The sequence below is a fragment of the Lemur catta genome, chromosome 1 (assembly GCF_020740605.2).
Source record: "Lemur catta isolate mLemCat1 chromosome 1, mLemCat1.pri, whole genome shotgun sequence".
NCBI lineage: Eukaryota > Metazoa > Chordata > Mammalia > Primates > Lemuridae > Lemur > Lemur catta.
Window position 1 is genome coordinate 105,813,368 of NC_059128.1, and position 15,535 is coordinate 105,828,902.

Below are 15,535 nucleotides of genomic sequence, written 5' to 3' on the forward strand. Positions count from 1 at the left end.
TTTCTTTGTGGTTTTGAGTTACTGTTTAGTATCTTTCATTTCACCGTGTAGGACTCCCTTGAGTATTTCTTGCAGGGAAGGTCTAGTGATAACAAACTCCTTCAGCACTTGCGCAGCAGGTCTAGTGATAGTGAACTCCCTCAGCTTTTGTTTGTCTGGGAATGTCTTTTTAAAAAATCTCTTAGTTTTTCGCCAGGCATGGTGGCTCACACCTGTAACCCTAGCACTTTGGGAGGCCAAGACGGGAGGATCGCTTGAGGCCAGGGCTTGAGACCAGCCTGAGCAAGAGTGAGACCCCATCTCTACAAAAATGAATAAATAAATAAATAAGTACATACATACATACATACATACAAAAATTAACTGGGCATGGTGGCGTCCCAGCTACTTTGGAGGCTGAGGCAGGAGGATTGATTTTTCCCAGGAGTTTGAGGCTGCAGTGAGCTATGATGACACCACTGAACCCCAGCCTGGGTGACAGAGTGAGACCCTGTCTCAAAAAAAAAAAAAAAAAAAATCTCTTAGTTTTAAAGGACATTTTTGTCAGATATAGGATTCTTGGTTCACAGTTTTACTTTTTTTTTCTTTTAGCACTTTGAATTTATTGGCCTACTGCCTACTGGCTTGCATAGTTTTTGATGAGAAATATGCTTATAATCTTATTGAGGATCCCTTATATGTGAGGAGTCACCTATTTTGCTGCTTTCAGGGATTCTCTTTGGTGTTCAGAAGAGAAATTTTGATTATAATGAGTCTCAGTGTGAGTCTCTTACAGTTCATCTTACTTGGAATCCATTGAGCTTTTTGGATGTTTATATTCATGTCTTTCATCAAATTTGGGAAGTTTTCAACAGTTATTTCTTCAAATGTTCTCTTCACTCCTTTCTTTCTTCTCCTTCTGGGACTCCCATAATGGGTATGTTCACCTGTTTGATGGTATCCCACTGGTCCTTTAGGCTCTATTCACTTTTCTCCAATCTTTTTCCTTTTTGTTGCTCAGACTCAATAATTTCCATTACCTTATCTTCATCTATTATAATATAGAATTTTAAAGTTATAAATTTCCCTCTGAGAACTGATTTAGTTGCAGCCTACAATTAGGGTGTGTCATATTTTCATTTTATTAAATTCAAATGTTTACTAATATCCTTTGGGACTTTTTCTTTGATCTGTTATTTCTATGAAAGTATGTCATTCAATTTTCAAACACTTGTGGATTTTCTGGTTACATTTTGCCACTGGTTTCATGTTTAATTCCATTACAGTCAGAGAATAATACACTTTTTCTCTTTTGAAATTTATTGAGACTCTGTGTCTTTTCATGTAATCTATTTTGGTTATGTTCCATGTGCATTTGAAAATGAGAAACTGATTGGTAGTGTTTTATATTGCTATTTAAATATTCTATTTCCATGCTAATATTTTGTCTGATTATTCTGTCATTTACTTAGATATGTATGTTAACATCTTGAAGTGTGATTATTGATTGCCTGTTTCTCCTTTAAGTTTTATCAATTTTGCTTTATATTTTGAAGTTATGTTAGTTATTACATGTACATAAGCTTAGACTTTTTATGTGTTCTTGTTTAATTGACCCTGATATCATTATGAAATGGCCCTGTTTATCTTCTTGTCCTAATGTCTATCTCCCTAGCTTTTTTTCATTAGTGTTTTACAAGACTTATCTCTTTCTATCCTCTTACTTTTAACCTATCTTTGTCTTTATATTTAAAGTGTGGCTCTTGTAAAAAGGATATAGATAGGTATTTTTTATTCAATCTGATAGTCTCTGTCTTTTAATTGGACGGTTTAGTCCATTTGCATTTAATATGCTTAATGATATAGCTAGGTTTAAGTCTACCATCTTGCTGTTTTCTTGTTGTCCCATCTGCTTTTTTTCTTCTAGTATTCCTTCTCTCCTGCCCTTTGTTGGCTAATCAATATTTTGTTGGCTAATCATGTACGTAAGTCTAAGCTTATATACATGTAATAACTAACATAGCCTCAAAATATATAAAGCAAAATTGATAGAAATAAAAGGAGAAACAAGCAATCAGTAGTCATACTTCAAGATGTTAACATACATATCTAAGTAAATGATAGAATAATCAGACAAAATATCAGTATGGAAATAGAATATTTGAATAGCACTATTAAATAATATTTTTTATTCCCACTTTATTTTCTTTATTATCTTTTTAGTTATACTTTTCTATATTATTCTTTGAGTGATTATCCTAGATATTACAATATGTACTCTTGATTTATTACAGTTTACCCTCAATTTGTACTTTTACTCTTCCTGAAAAATGCAATTATCTTATAACAGTTTAAATCCATTTAACACTTTTTTGCCTCTATACCATTTTTGTGCATCAGATATGTTTAGTGATTAGTCCATGTGCATTTCAGTTTTTGAAATAGCTATGTTTAACCTTATCCTCTTGTTGTTTTCTGTTTGTCCTATCTGTCCTTTGTTCTTCTTTTCCTATGGGAGATTTCATTCATCCTTTCTGGCCCAATCTAGCTTTTGATTGAGTGGCTGTAAAGTCTCTGTTTCCTCTACTCTGAAAGTTAAGGCCTTTGGAACTTTTGAACTTAGCTTATAGCCTCTTGTTTCATACAAGTTCAAAATCTGGTAAAAGCCTGGCTGGGAGTAGTAGACCTGTCATGTGTTTATTGTAGGCCACTCCAACAAGTTTAAAATGTATAATAAATATGTTTATATTTTTAAAAGAAAAAATGAAATCAAAAGATATATTGATATATATTTCTCTCACTTCTGTCTCTATTGACATTTTTTCTCCTTGTTTACTATAAGAAAGACATAGGCTCTTATCTAAACTTGCAGGGCTGCTTTTTGCAAATTTAAGGAAATACATATGAATATTTTAACCTCCCACTCTTACTAGAATAGTTCCTAATATATAATAGTCATTCAATAAATATTCGTCAAATGAATGAAAGAACAAACATTCTATACTTCTGTGGTCCAGTATAGTAGCCAGGAGCCATGTATAGCTAGCGTGACTGAGAACTAAATGGAAATGTACAATGAAAATAATCCTTATACTGAAGACTTAGTATGAAAAAACAATGTAAACTATCTCATTAGTAATTTTCATATTGATTATAGGTTGAAATGATAATATTTTGGATATATTGAACTAAAAATATATCACTAAAAGTAATTTCATCTTTTTTATGTTTTAATGGGACTAAAAAATTAAGATTAAACATTTTATTTCTGTTGCTGTATACACTATTCTGTACTTTGTTCTTTTTTCTTAATACTGTATCCTAGATTATCTGTTCATTTCAATACATAGCTTCCTAAATCTTTTTACAGCTGGAAGCTATTCCATTTGTGTGAATGTAGCATAGTTTATCTAACCAGGCCTCTGTTAATGGATATTGTTACACACACAGTGCTGGAATAATAACCTCATAAATAAATCTGCACATGTATGAAATTATACATGTATGAAATAAATTCCTGGAAGTAAGATTGCTGGGTTAAAGGTAAATGCATTTGTAACTGTAATACAAATTGCCAAATTGCTCTCCATAAGGATTGTAATACTATTTTGAACTCCTGCCAACAGTGTATTTGGGTACCTGTTTTTCCATACCCTTGCCACAGAGTTGTCAAGCTTCTAGTTTTTCCAATCTGATAGATGAAAGCATAGTATCTCAGTGTTCATTTAATTTGTATTTTCCTAATTATGAGTAAAACTGGGCATATTTCATTTGTTTAAATACTAATTAAAATTTTTTTGGTAATGCATTTGTTTATATATTTGCTTACTTTTTATAATTGAATCTTTGATTATTTTCTTTTTATTTCTAGAATTTATATTGGGAAGATTAGCCTTTTGTCTATAATATTAATTACAGATAATTATTTATAGTTTATTATTTTTCCTTTTGCCTAGCCTATAGTGTTTATTTTTCCATGCATTTGGTTCGTTTGTTTTTGTTTTACTGTAGTCAAATTTATCAATTTTTTTTTTTACATTTCTTAGAGTTTGAGTCAGACAAGCCTTTCCTACTCCAAGATTACAAGGAATTCTTTTATGTTCATTTAAAGTACTTTTTAAAAAATTAAATCTTTATTTTATTTGGATTATGGACATGGTTTAAGGTATGTATCCAGATTTATCTTCTTCAATATGACTACTATCTTAGTCCATTTGTGCTGCTATAACAAAGTACTTGAAACTGCATAATTTATATAAACAATAGAAATTTATTTTCTCACAGTTCTAGAGGCTGGGAAGTCTAAGATCAAGGCACCAGGAGACTCAGTGTCTGATGAGGGCCTTCTTGGAGCATCCTCACATGGCAGAAGGGGCAAACACTGAGTCCTCACATAGTGGAGGGAAGAAGGGCAAACAGGAATGAACACCTTGTCCTCACATGGCAGAAGAGCAGACAAGCAAAAAAGGGCCTAAGCTAGTTTCTTCTAGCCTTTTTACTGGGGACCAGTTCATCATAAATATGGAGAAGGCCCCCACCTCCTTATACCAACACAATGGGATTACATTTCAACATCAATTTTTGGAGGAGACACATTTAAACCATAGTAGTTACCCAGTCTTCCCAACATTATTAGTTTTTATATCATAATTCCCATTAGAATGTCAGCCCCATGAGTGCAGAAATTTTTACCATATGTTTACTGCTAGAGCAGCACCTGAGACATAGTTGGTACTCAATAAATATTTATTAAATGAATGAATGAATTCTCCCACTGATTTTAGATGCCAGCTTTGTTATATACTAAGTTCCATATGGATGTGAATTCTTACTGGAACTTTTATTATTTTCTTTTGTTCTGTCCATTTATTTATTTGCCAGTAGTAATCTCTTTTCATTGTTGAACTTTATAGTGATTTCAGTATACGGTAAATCTAGTTTTTGCCCACCTCCCCTCAAATGGATGTTCTTACTTTGTTATTTTTCCATATGAACTTTAGAATCAGTTTATCTGTCCAGAAGAAAAAACTGTGGATTTTTAAAAATTACATTAAGTTGATAAATTCTCTTAAGTAAAATTTATTTCTTATGATGCTGAGTTGTCTTATCCAAGATTGATGTCTTCCCATTTGTACAAATCCTTTTTTTTGTGCTTCAGGAGTGTTTTTAACATTATTTATATATGTTTTACACATTTTTTAAGTTTTTTTCCCTATGGATTCATTTTTTGTTCCTTATGTAAGTCAATTTTCATGTGTAAAAATAAATATGTTATTCCTATGTTGAAAACCCTTCGGTGACTCTCTGTCTCACTCAGGTAAAAGCTAGTGGTTTATAAAACCCTAATGGTACGGCCTCCTATTATAGTTCTGGCCTCATAGCCCACTACTCTTCCATTGTTCAATCTACTTCAGCCCTTCTGCCACACTAGCCTCCTTGCTGTTCCCTATGCCAGGAAAGTTCCTGACTTAAGGTGCTGTCCTGGATCTTCCTTCTGTGTTGGATGCCTTCCCCCATGATATTCTTATGGTTAACTTCTTCACATCCTTCGAGTCTTCACTATTAACTTCTTCTCAACTAGGCTTCCCAGACCACTCTTTAGAAAGTAAAACCCACTCTTCTCATATTCCCTCTCTTTTTTCCTCCAAATCTCTTACCATCTACTACCATTCTATATAATTTACTTTCTCTCTTCCCAAGCTAGAATATAAACTCTACAGAGAAAGAAATTTTTCTGTTGTGTTCACTGATATTTTCTGTGCATCTAGAATAGGCATAGAGTAGGCACTCAATAATTATCTGTTGAATGAATGAATGCAACTTTGTTCAACTACTTTGTTGAATTCTTTTATGATTTGTAATAATATTTCTGTTAATTATCTCAAGTTAATTTGGTTAAAGCTGAGTGATCTGAAACCCAACTCAAGCTTTATATCCTTTATGAAGCTTTTCCAGGTAGAATTAGACATTCTCCATTTTATGCCCTGTGGCAGAGGCTGTAAATATCATGTGGTGCTCTCTATTTCCCAGCCTCACTTGCAGTTAGATTGGGTCAATGTGATTGAGGTCTGGACAGAAGGGTATGGGCAAAAGGGATGCAAGCCACTCCCAAGTCTGGCCTCAAAAAACCATCTGAAAAACTCCAGCCCTCATTTTTCCTGCCTCAATGCCATTGAAGGCCATGTTTTCCACGTAGCAGAGCCAAGAAATGGAGAAGGACTGCCTGACTGGCATTAGGAATTAGACTGTAATGTGAGCAAGAAATGAACTTTTATTGTATGAAGCCACCAGTATTTGAGGACTTGCCTTTAATGGCGGCTAGTTTCAATTTTTTTGACTATTATATTGCCTACATTGTACCCAGACATATTTCCATCTTATATCTATTTCACTTAATGATTTATGTGTATATTGTTCCCTGATAGAACCTAACCCCCATGGTACTGAAGCATTCTCTTATTTGTCTTTGAATCTCTTCCATCTAGTATAGTTCATGGAATTTAATAAGCACTCACATACCAAGCAAACACGGGTAAGAGAAGAAATAATAAAGAAGAAATTCTATGACGAATATCCTTTTGTTTTGTGGTGGTTTTATTTATTTATTTATTATTTTTGTAGATAGGGTCTCACTATGTTGGCTAGGTTGGAGTGCAGTGGCACAATCATAGCTCACTGCAGCCTCAAACTCCTGGTTTCAAGCAATGCTCCTGCTGCCTCAGCCTTCAAGTAGCTGGGACTACAGGTGCACACCACCAAGCTTGGCCGATTTTTATTTTTAGAGAAAAGGTTTTGCAATATTGGCCAGGCTGATCTCGAACTCCTAGGCTCAAGCATACTCCTGCTTCAACCTTCCAAGGTCCTGGGGTTACAGATGTGACCTCCATGCCCAGCAAGAATAACTTTGTAATACAGTAGATTTTTAAATATTCATTGAGTTGAATTAGTTCCCCCTAAAATCAAAATTTTCTCACATTAGGGAAAATGAGAGGATGAATTATCTCATAAAAAGTTATTTGTAATTGTGTACAGAGCTGTTACTGAACTGGTTTTTGCCCTTATTTAAGTTTACATATTTTTCTTCTCTCATTAAGCTTATAGCAAATCAGCTTGTCTGGAAATCTCTGAAACTTAGTCTAATAGAGTATTAAAGTGGGATAAGACTCAAATTGGGGGGGAAGGTCATGAAAAAAGCCTTAAAAATACTATTAAAATAATTTCCTGTTTTACACCTACCTCATCCTTTTTACAAAGTATCTCAACAAATATGTGTTAAATGAAAATTCCAAATATAGAGCTAATCCTGGCCATCAAGTAGAGATGTGTAATACTGATATTTATGGATCTTTATGATACAATTCCCATAATACATTTCACTGGAAATATTCAAGGTTTGATCTATTTATTTCCACATTCTGATAGAGCCATTTCATCTGATTCCTACCAAGACCACAAACAGATACAATAATAAAATATCGAGATCTAGTATTATGTAGGTGAATGAGTTAAGCAAGTCACTATTCACTGTAAAAATAAATAATTATTAACAGGAATTTGGTCCTTTTTCCAATTTTGTGATTGAATCTCTTCTTTGCTACATCTAAGGGATTTTTTTATGTCAGGGATTATTGTCTGGTTTCCTGTCAGATTGACAGCTCTTTCTTTAGGTATGTTAATACATATTTACTCAGTCTCCATTATTCAAGGGAACTTTGCTTTTTTCAGCTCTGATTAATGGATATTATATTTCAATTTGTAATAATCTTATTTTCTTCCATTGTGAGTATTAATAGATCACATCAGTTCTCTACTTTGTACTTAATATACAATCTAGATATTTTATTTTCTTTGTTGCTATTTTGAAAGGTATTGAGTCCTTAATTTGGTTCTCCGATTGAATGTTATTGGCATATATGAATGCCTCTGATTTGTGTGTATTGATTTTGTAACCTGAGACTTTACTGAATTCATTAATTAATTCCAGGAGTCTCTTGGTTGAGTCCTTGGGATTTTCCAGATACAACATCATGTCATCAGCGAAGAGTGAGAGTTTGATCTCTTCTGTCCTTATTTGGACACCCTTGATTCTGCTCTCTTGTCTGATAGCTCTCGCAAGGACTTCCAATACTATGTTGAAAAGTAATGGGGACAGTGGGCAGCCTTGTCTGGTTCCAGTTCTGAGTGGGAATGCTTTCAATCTAAACATAGGTGAGGTATATTACAAACATATTATGTTGCGCATTTTTCTTTGTGTCTTAGGCTTTCAGGAATATGATTCTTATGGCTAATACACCATTTTTCTACTAAAGTCTTAGAAAAAGCATATAGATTTTAAATTCTTTAAGGTCCTTTGATGCTTGAGCATTATCAGTGTAAGTTCTGATTAAAACCACTTGCTTTGTGTAAGGCTGGAGTACCTCATATCAGACATACCTCCTTTTTACAAATAAAAATGATAAACTCTGTACAAACAGAAACACTGTTGAAGGCACTAGAAAATGACTAAAAGTACGCAGAAAGAGAAAGAAAGTTGACACCTTGGAAGAAGGGAATATCACTGGGTGAATTTCCCATCTTTATGGCTTTTTGCCTGAGAACAGGCCCTAATCAATGCCACATAGAGTGGGTAATACTGGATAGAAATTTGCAGTCATCACTGCTGGAAACTGATGGGGAGAACATCCTGAAGAGAGCCACAGAGCCCAAGATCTTTATATAAACTCTTCCCAAATCTCTGGCCCTGAATTTGTATGCATAGAGGAATACAGACAGCCCAGCTAAGGCTAAGAAAAGTGAATAGATATTTTAGCTGTTGCAGTAATAGGAGAGAGTGAGTTTAGAGTTTCAATGAATCCAGGTTATCCCAGTAAAACAAAAGTCAATACTATAAAGAGGAACATAACAGAATCTACCACGTATAGCACTCGTAAGGTCAGAGATAGAATTAAAAATGACTAGACATATGAAGATAGAAAAATGTGATCCCAACTCAAGGATAAAGAAAATTAGTGGAGTCTTACCCTGAGATGACCCAGATGTTCGAATTAGCAAACAAGGATTTTATTAAGAAGTCTGAAGGATTTATCCCCAAGGACATAACAGGAAATAGGTAACCCCAGCAGATAATTAGGATATATGGAAAAATAAATGGAAATTATAGAACTGAAAAATATAACATCTGGAATAAATTTTCTGGATAGGCTTAACAGCAGACTGGAAAAGACAAAAGAAAGAGTAGTTAAAGATAGATCAGTAGAAACTATCTGTATGAAAAAGAGAAAAAAATTTTTAAAACCCCTTAGTGACTTGTCAAACAAAAAAGCTCAAATACTTGTAATTGAAACCCCAGAAGGAAAAAAGAGGATGCAGTGGGGGAAAAAAATATTTAAAGAAATGATGGCCCAAAATTTAGTGAAAGACAAATTTGCAGATTTAAGTTCAGGAACACCAAGCAGATTTAGGCATATCATAATCAAATGGCTAGGGGTGGAATAGATAAAGAAAATCTTGAAAGCAGTCAGAGAAAGTGACATAAAACATATAGGGAGGCCAGGTGCAGTGGCTCATGCCTGTAATCCTAACACTCTGGGAGGCCGAGGTGGGAGGATTGCTTGAGCTCAGGAGTTCAAGACCAGCCTGAGCAAGAGTGAGACCTTGTCTCTACTGAAGATAGAAAAATGAGCTGGGCATCATGGTATGCACCTGTATCCCCGCTTTTCAGGACGCTGCGGCAGGAGAATCCCTTGAGCCCAGGAGTTTGAGGTTGCAGTGAGCTGTAATGATGCCATTGCACTCTACCCAAGACAACAGAGTGAGACTCTCTCAAAAACAAACAAACAAACAAAAATTATACAGGGAAACAGCAATATGAATTATCAGAAATCATGGAGACCAAAAGATAGTGGAAGAAAATACTTAAAGTGATTTAAAAAGAAAAGTCTAAACCCAGAATTCATCATTATTAGGTCACACTACAAGAAATGTTAAAGGAAGTTCATCAGCAAAAGTCAACTGAAACCGAATGGGAACTTTGATCTATACAAAGGAATGAAGAGAGCAGAAGTCTGATGTTCTTCCTGTCAGTGCAAAACATCCACATTGCTATGAGTTGAAACAGAAATGGTACTCTTAATAAATTAATGTAGGATTCTATGTTTGGTACCTCTGGGGTAAATTCGTGTGTTTGGTTTCTTCCCCAGGGTCTATGTGGTCTTATTTGCAGACTGATTCCACTGTCTCTTTCTAGTTGATTTCTCCTGATATAAAAAAGGACATAGACTTGTTGATTCAGATCAGAGCTAATATCACTGGTTGGTTTCTTGGCATCATCCATTTTATATCATTTACACAGAGTTAATTTCTAGTGTGACATACAGAAAATAAGCAGTTCTGTTTAGCTAAGACCTGTGTTTATCTGTCAAGAGACTCAGGATATTTCATATCGTAAGCAACTTTATCTATGAAACGTGTGAAATGCTTCAACACAAAACTGAACATTAGAAAGAGTTGTGTACGAGCCAACCTCTTTGAGGCTGGCATGCTCTTTGGCACATGCTGTAACTGTAGAATTTGTCCCATCTAGCTTCTCAGTCTTCACAAATTGTTACAAAGCTTGGTTCACATTCTTAACTGCCTTAATGTCCAGGGTAATGTGTCAATATTCAAATATCAAGCATCTGAAACTTCTTGGTAATGGAGACACTTTATTTGAGAACTTTAGGACACCTGTCTATATTGTCATAGCTATTCAAACATGCTTCCTGTACCGCATCTACCATGTATATCATAAATTCGTGTGCATCTTCCTGCTTTTGACTGTTGAAGCATCTAGATAGTGTTTGAATGTCACAGATGTCAGTGCCTTAATGATATTACCAGGATTATTGTGAGCCCAAGTAATATGAGGCTAAAGGCTCCTTGTTGGCAACAGGTCTTAGAGTGCTCTTGGAACAGCCCTTCTAATTAGCTAGAGGTGGTATGTGCATCACACTCTGCAGTGATATACATGGAAGTGGTTACCTGTATTCTAGAGCAGCCATTTCCAGTGGATTCTATTGCTTAGTAAAAGAGGAAAATGGATTTGGGGAAACAAAAAAGCATCCTCTCCCACAGACCATCCAAATGTGTATTCAGATTCTTATTACCTAAACTCTCATCCAATTTGAAGTCCAGAATCTCTGGGCAATTTATAGTTTTATCCAGCAGGTTCATATTTCGCTCCTCATGGTCCAGCAACCAATAAACTAAAAATTATTAGCCACTACCGCACCCCATATATCTTAATTCAGGCTACTATAACAGAATACCATACACTGGGTGCCTTAAATACCAGAAATTTATTTCTCACAGTTCTAGAGACTGGGAAGTCCAAGGTCGAGGTGCCAGCTGATTTGGTTTGTGGTGAGGGCGCTCTTCCTGGTTTGCAGATGGACACCTTCTTGCTGTATATTTGCATGGCAGAGAAAGGGAGGGAGGGGAGGAAGGGAGGAAATGAATCTCATCTGTCTCTTATAAGGACACTAATCTCATCATGAGGGCTCTACTGTCATGACCTAATCACTCTCCAAAGGTGCCACCTCCTAATACCATCACATTGGGAGTTAGGATTCGACATACGAGTTTTGGGGTGACACAAACATTCAGTCCATTAACAACCACCCAATATACAAGGATGGAATAAGAATGGAATAATTCTAATCAAGTTGGGAAAAATATGAAACATAAAATAGTCACTGGGCCGTAGCAATTATCATATTCTCCTTAACAAAAATTGTGAAAACTCCTTGCTCTGAAATGAAATAAATTCCTTGGTTAGCCATTCTGGCAGCTCCTTTGGGAGGAGCTTTTAAGTCCATTGACCTCCTTGGCCTCTGGCTCTGTCCTGGTGGATGATCTTACATAATCATTTTTCTCCAAGGCCACATCTGAGTCATTGGAAAGTGTGTCTTTCTTGGTGACTATAAAATTTTCATAGCTCACTTCCTGCTCTTGAGGGCCTGGAAATTGCTTTAGAATTTGAACAGGCTTTTGCAGGCTGGACTTTTGGATTCTTTGGTAATACAATTTACTCAAAAACATACTGGGCTCTGGAGCTCTCCCTATTTCCACTCAGTTTCATATTCAAACAACCACAGCTAAAGATCTAATATAAATAGTTTTTAAACTTAGAGATTTAGATCTTTTACATTAATGTCCTCTATTCTTGGTCCATCCTTTCCCTTCCAATTTAACAGCAGTTACCCTAACGCCATCTGAAACAATAGGCTTAGTTAGAGAAGGCCACATCCATAATTTGATTTTTGCCTTTTACTATTGTCTAGCAAAGAAATAAAAGACTTGGGATGTAGTCTTATCTCATGCTAAGATTATTCCTTAGCAACCATCTCCTACCACTGCTGCAGTTTTGGTTATAGAAGCTGTTGACATTTTAAAAAATTGGTAATAAATTCATGTAGTTCAAAAATCAAACAATAATAAAACATATATAGTGAAAATTATTTCCACCCCTTCCCTTGATGTGTCTGTTCCCTACTCAACTCTCACAGGTAACCAATTTTAAGTTTATTACTTATCTTCTGACATATATGTATGCATATATAAGTCTATGCCAACTTGAAATCTTTTCTATCAGTTTTTATACTGTTTTCTACCTTGTTTTTTTACTTTATAATACATTTTAGGGACTACATGCCAGTACACAGAGTACTTTATTACAGCTTCATAGTATTATATTTTATGTAGATAATGTGGTATATTTAACCCTATTGATGGACACTTGGGTTGTTTCTCATCTTTCACTAATGCAAATAATATCACAATGAATATAACCTTATATGTATGTTATTTTTTAGAGTGCAAATAAATTCCAAGAATTTGGCTGGGTCAAAAGGTAAATGCATTCGTAATATTGGTAGGTATTACTGAATTGCTCTGAATAAGAATTTGAATTCCTACCAACTATATTTGAGAGTGCCTCATTTTCTAGCAGGGTATGTTGTCTAACTTTGGACTTTTACCCATCTTATATATAAGAAATGGTATCTCAGTGTTGCTTTAATTCACATTTATCTTATGATAGGTATATTTCTTTTCCTGTCAACAGTTTTTTGTCCAGTTTTTCTATTAAGTTATACTCTTATTGTCCATTTTAGTAACTTTTTATAGAATAAGGATATTACAAAAAGATATCTTTTTATTTGAAATATGAGTAGTAAACATTCTTTCCTAGTTTGTCACTTGTCTTGTGATTTTGTTGCTGGTAAATTTTGGCCATGAATACATTTTTTTTTTTTAATTTTTACATACCTAATTTTATCAGTCTTCCATAGCTTTTGGATGTTGACTTATAATTAGGTTTTCCATATTCAAGATGTATAGAGTTAATGTAGCAGGCCTTAGGCTGCTATTCTTAGAAAGGCCTGCTTGCAAAGTTGGCCCTTATTGGTGTTTGGAAACTTGGCTGGTACACAGCTCCCTATACTTATGTGAAACTTTCCCTAAATGATAAGGGTGTCTTGCTGTACCTAAACTGTTGGTGTAAGCAGTGTGGTTTATGCTGAAATACTGCTTTTCTTTTGGGAGTCTAGAATTTTGGTATGTATAAGGCAGAGGATGCATACAAGACCAGTTCTCATTAAAAATCTTGGGCACTGAGTCTCTGATGAGTTTTCCTGGTAGACAACACTTCATATGTGTTGAAACAATTTATTACTGGAGAAATTAGATATGTCCTGTGTGACTCCACTAGGAGAGAATTCTTGGAAACTTGTGCCTAATTTCCTTTGGACTTAGCCTCATGTGTCTTTTCCTTTTGCAGTTTTTGCTGTTTATCTTTTTGCTGTAATAAATCGTTACCATGGGTACAACTATGTGCTTAGTTCATTGAGTCTTCCAAATTACCAAACCTGGGAATTATAATGGAATTTACATATTTTTTCTTTTGTTTTTTAAAAAAAGACTTTTTTTTTTTTAGGGCAGTGTTAGATTCACAGCAAAATTGAGAGAAAGGTACAGAGATTTCCCATATACTCCCTACCTTGACACATGCCAATGTGTCCTCCCCTATTATCAATATCCCCCCATCAGAGTGGTACATTTGTTAACAGTTGGTGAACCGGCATCAGCACATCATAATCACCACAGTCCATAGTTTAGATTCTGTGGGTTTGTACAAATGTATACGATACTTTCACTGCCCTAAAAATCCTCTGTGCTCTGTCTATTCATCCCTTTCCCCTGTGTTTTCTTTAGGAACTTTGATGGGTTTCTGTATTTAGATATTGGAGCAACATTTATATTCATAAATTAACTTAGAATTTATGTTTATGAAGTTGAATCTATCTAACCTAGAATATGTTTTAAAAGTTTTTATATATTTCTTAAATGTATTCTTAGTTATTTCCTCATTTTGTTTCTATTGTGTCCGGGCCCTTTTTTATCTTCTAATTATTGTTTGTAAGAAACCTTGTGGTTTCTGTATATTAATCTTCCCCCACAATTTCACTGAATTATGTTATTATTTGTAGCAGTTTTTCATTTGATTCCCTTGGGTTTTCAAGGTGTGGAACCATCTCATCTATAAATAGTAATAGTTTTACTTCTTTGTAATTGCTGTGCCTTTTATTTCTATATCTCGTATAATACCATTATTAGGACTTTCAGTACAATATTAAATAATAATGGTAGCAGTGGGTGTTTTTTACTTTGTTTTGATTTTAGTGGGAATGCCTTTAGTATTTCCAGTAAATCTGATGATAACTTTTGGCTGGGATAGATATATTTTGTCATGCTAAGGAAGTATCCATCTATTTCTATTTTATTGAGGCTTTTTTCCAGTTCTTAGATTTCCTTTTTTGTGTGTTTGTATCTCTGCTGAGACTTCTCATTGCTTTGCTGATATTTTCATGCATTATAAATGTTTAGCTTTAATTCATTAAGGATGGTTATATTTATTAGTGGCTTAAATTCTTATCCATTAGATCCAATATCTGGTTCATTTTGGATTTGGACTCAATTTATTTTCTCTTAAGAATGTTCAATATTTTCGGTTATTTGTATGCTAGGTGATTTTGGGTTGTTTCTGGGACACTATGAATGTTAATTGTGGATGATTCTATTATTTTTCTCTGATTAGCATGGTTTCCTTTGTTTAGTAAGCAATTTTCTTGGCTGAGGTTTTACTGTAAATGCTCTTTCTTGTGTGGCAGCTCCAGTCTGTTCAGATATTTTGTTTTTATCTGGCCTGTTTTAAATCTGTTCTAAGCATGCATGGTTCAGGTGTTAGTCAGATGTGGGTAGGCCGATTTTGGGGACCTCCTCCTCTGATTTGTGCTCATCCAGGATTCTCCTACTTTTTCAGCATTCATGGCTTTCTTGTCAAGAGCAGCCTAAGACTAGCTGCTCTTAGCACAAAGATCCAATTATTGAGACAACAAGGATTGCGAAGGAAGAAAGGAATTTCTCAATGTGAAAGGTCTTGTTGGGAGAATGGAGAAGCTGCCTCAAATCCAACTCCCTGACTACTGGAGATCATGGGCTTTTTAGGGAGGGGCCACCT

At 34.8% G+C, this 15,535-nt stretch overlaps 1 protein-coding gene across 1 annotated transcript in view; it reads left to right on the forward strand.

Moving 5' to 3' along the window:
- The window catches only part of NRG4 (neuregulin 4), a 120,678-nt gene that overhangs the window by 62,704 nt on the left and 42,439 nt on the right, over positions 1–15,535 (forward strand). The gene's annotated exons all lie outside the window — the stretch shown is intronic.